Genomic DNA, 4,334 nt, shown 5'->3' with positions numbered 1-4,334 from the left:
TATATGAAATGTCGAATATTACAATATGAATTTCCAACTTAATATTGGTTGGAATACAATTTACATATGAAACATTGTTTCATCACTTCAAAACATTATCATTGTGTTTCCAAGGCATTGTAAGTGAATTGACCAACTCTAGAGACTTGACCATCAGTATATATGTGTATGTCTCATGCAAGATATTGGCTTTAAGGGTATCACTAGACCAATACTCTTCTCTCTATCATTCTACATTTGTTTCTCTAGTGTTATCGTCTCATCGTTCTTAAATTCCTGCTTCTTACCATCAATAGTGAATTCCTCTTTTGAAAATGAAAGAAGATACAATTCAAAGTATAAGACATGAAAGACAATGAACACTTGAATATAAATTAAAGTAGACAATAAAGGATTTATATTCCATATATCTCAAGATCAGCAATGTCAATGCCATTTTTCCCTAGAAAAGCAAGAAACTCGAACAAGTTTTCTTCAGTTGGGCAATAGTGGCCACCATGTGGCCAAATGACTTGTATAAACAAAGAAAATAAAATGTTACAATAGAAAAGAGCACTTTAGGAACTTAGTATTCAACCTTTAGGAGCTACTGAAACATGGAATAGAAAGAAACAAGAAAGTGCATGCCTAAAACATGGAAGACAGACAAAGAATAGACAGTGTGGGAATGATTCCGTTAGATCAAGAAGCAATAAAGTTTTCAATTTCATGAAGTGTAAACATGGTTTAAGTAATTAAAAAAAGGTAATCTGATATCACAACGTGACATCCGGAAGATGCACATGCAGATAAGAACATGTTATCTTATACAAATGACTGCAAGAATGCTCTACAAATCATTGATCTTGTTGGACATCCATAGTTACTTGTTGGTAGGTATATACAGTGTGCACCCATACACAAAAATTCTTACTTCTCATACAATGGAAACTGCTTTTACAAAACGAGGATTAGATATGATGTATTTCTTTCGGATCTCGGAAGTTCACTAATTTTTTCCAGATTTTCTAGGCACTAGGCGAAGATAGGGTTTTTCTTCTGCTCCTGCTGCCGCCGTTGGGAAGAGGCGGCAGGGTCGCCCCTAGTTCGGCGGCCCTTCTTGGCGCCATTGTTAGGAGCTTCGACGCCATTGCCGAGCTGCCGAAGATCTGATCAGGATTCAGGGTTTTCAATTGGGGTTTTGAATGATCCTATTGTTTTATCGGTTCCTGCATAGCCTGCGACGGAGTTACATCTTCAGCCCTCGCTTCCCCCATTCCTGCAGTCCTGTATCCTATTCCTCAGCTTCGGCTCTGAGATTCCGGTTTGGAGGTCCGCTCATCTTGGGCTCTGATCAGAAGAGTATCGAGGCGACTTGCATCGTTTAGTGTCGAGCGGCTGAGGCGAGAGTCTATGCCTTGAATTCGACAATCCACTGCTTGGCCCTACCGTGCCGCTCTGCTTGGCAGTCAAGCAAAGGAGTAGGTCTTTGGTGTTCCTGAACTGAGCTGCGGCGCGGGAGCGAGGTCTATTTTGGTCTTCAGATTTTACTCTACGTGGGGGCGAGGTGGCTGCCCTATAAGCCTCTGCCCTCGGACTCGCCTTTGCTTTGGTGGGGACCGGATGGGTTCCTTTGCTGTGGCAGATGGTGCTTTTTTTGGTGGCTTGCTGGCATACCACTGCGGTTTTTTGAAGAGTTGAGGGAACAGGGGTGTGGAGGTGCTTTTCTCTGCATTGTTTCGTGCCACTTCATCATGGCTGTTTTTTTGCTGGGGTTTCTGCAGGCGGCTGAGGAAGCTTGGGGCAGTTTGGTCTCCTCCTCTGGTTTCGTCGATTTCAGGAGGAGAGTTTGAGGGGGCGGGGGAGGAGTGGCTACCCTGGCTGCTCTTTCCTCATTTCGTGCCTCTCCTTCTTGTCTGGGCGGCCAGATTTAGAGTTTTACTGTTTCACTATTTTTCTCCTCAGGAGCTTTATTTTTCTTTATTTGTTGTTTGTTGTGATGGGTTTGGGTATCCTCCATAGGTCGGTTCTACAAACTGTTTTGGGGTTTACATACCCATGTACTTGCTACACAGTCTATGGGCTTTTCTGGAATACTTCTCTTGAAGTATTGTTATTGTAAGTGGCTTTGCCCACTCTTCTGCATATGCGTTTAGCATCTACAACATGTAATTTTCTGAAATTAATGGAAATTACAAATTTTCTCCTCGAAAAAAAATGGACACTGCTTTTACATTATAAATCATTGCAAGAAAAACATGTAGATTAAATATTCAAAAGAGACTATTGACATATATTAGAAAAAAGACTCAACTTCATCGTAACACTCACTAGGCATTGAGGTAACTAATTTAGAATGCATGTCAATATTTTGATACATAAATAAGCTTCACAAATTCAAAGAAATCTTACAGTGACATATGAGGTCACTTTTGACCATATCTAGAAGATGGATGTAGCCCGACATTACTGTCGAGGAAATTGAAGCCTGGAACAATAGAAATTACTCATATGCAACACTTTAAACATTGAGATCAACACTTAGATCCAATACCTATATAAAAAAAGAGATAGAAGAAAAAAGAAAAGAATAGGCATTTGATGCAGCTTAGCATTACCGTCAAAGAAAATCAAGCCTGGAACAATAGAAATTACTCGTATGCAACAGTTTCAACATTGAGATCAAAACTTAGATCCAATGATTTCAAAAACAAAAGAGATAGAAGAAAAAAGAAAAGAATAGGCATTAAGGGTAGGCAAAAAAATCAATATTGTTAAGGGTAGTAGTTGAAATAAACCTACTAAAAAATAAAAGAAAAAATATTCAAGTGTAAATAAATAGTAACTCTACCTTTCTTGTGATTTGTGTGTACATAGAAATCACATCTTGAACCATTGTCTCAAGATGTGTAGTTGCATCATAGCTCTGCAGGAAAAAATTCTCTACATTATGGTACCTTCCTAGACTTGATAATAAAAATATATCCACACATAAATGTAAAAGTCAAAGAAAATATGAAAATACCATTTACTTTTGATATGAAGCCATTTTCAAGAGATGGTTCATTAACAAGTTCATATATATCTTAAGTGTTAAAAAAATCCTCATCAACTGCTCCAAGCAAATTTAATCCTGGTTGTAATTCTTTCTCGGGTTGGTCAGTATATGCTTCTATTGAAACAAATGCAATGCATTTTCCTTTTGGAGTAACATGATGTGAATGGGAACAACAAAATACATATATACAAAATGAAAGGTGAAGAAAATTCATGTAATTACAAAGTAGAGGGTATAATAAAAACCTGTAATATAAAATCATAAATCTACATTGATGCATTTACATGTATTTCATGCATAAATTTCCATGGCAAAACCTTGTTATTGAGAAACTATGGTCTGTAATGAGGGCAAAATATGAATTCCTCCTACTCATCCAAAAAAGCACAAGGCAAAAAATATGATTTTTGAAAAGACAAAATATGAAATCAGTGGATATACATATCATATTTGCATCCAAGTTGCTTTTGAGGAAAAATAATCTACAGCGATATCATTTGTATTCGGAATGGGGTGGTTCATGATGAAAATTGCTTGAGAAACTTCCTCTATATTCTTAACCTGGCTAAAAAAAACATGTCATGTAGCGTGACATAGGAATATTCTACAAGTATGCTATAATAAAAATAAAAGAAAAAATGATGAAGTGTAAATGGGGTGGCTCATGATAGAAATTGCTCGAGCAAACTTACCTATCTTCTTAACCTGACTCACGAAAACATGTTAGGTAGCATGACATACAAACACCTGAGTATTGTACAACTATGTTATAATACAACATATTTTAAGTTTAAGATCATTCAAGTAAAATTAACTTATTAGGTAGATATGATGAATCACAAACAATTTTTTTACATCTGGTAGTTTCACCTTCTGATATCACCCCATTAACTTTACCTTCTTCATCAAATTTCATCTTTGCATTTACAAAATAAATTTATACACAAATTATAAAATCATAATCACTCATCCAGTGGGAACGAAAAATGTGGTTTTTGTATTTCTTAAAAATGTTGAAATGATTAAATAGAATCATTAAAGCAATTACACAATGACTCAAATTGAAAATTTGCAAAATACTTGTATTATTAACTATGCAAAAGAATATTTCAGTGGCACAACTAGTTCTCTAAGTAATCCTAATTTTACATCTAGCTCACCTATGACATCCAATGGGAAATCAGAAGGTCAAACAACCAAAAGCATATGTATCTGTCCAAGATGAAAAAAAAACTTGAAATCTCGTTCCAATCAGATGGAATTTCAATGATTTGCTTACACATGTATTTATATCACC

The 4,334-nt window shown here is 36.2% G+C and overlaps 1 pseudogene; it reads right to left on the bottom strand.

Annotated features, from left to right (window-relative positions):
- Nucleotides 1-2,500: 2,500 nt before the first annotated feature.
- On the bottom strand, nt 2,501-3,953 carry LOC149190507 (guanosine nucleotide diphosphate dissociation inhibitor 1-like; annotated as a pseudogene).
- Between the last annotated feature and the right edge of the window lie 381 nt (nt 3,954-4,334).

This window comes from Pinus tabuliformis, chromosome 3_1, assembly GCF_031772625.1.
Source record: "Pinus tabuliformis cultivar Carrire ecotype Pingquan chromosome 3_1, CPIR1, whole genome shotgun sequence".
In the NCBI taxonomy this organism is placed as follows: Eukaryota; Viridiplantae; Streptophyta; class Pinopsida; order Pinales; family Pinaceae; genus Pinus; species Pinus tabuliformis.
Note: the sequence above shows the minus strand (reverse complement) of the source record. Positions and strands in the feature narration are given on the sequence as shown.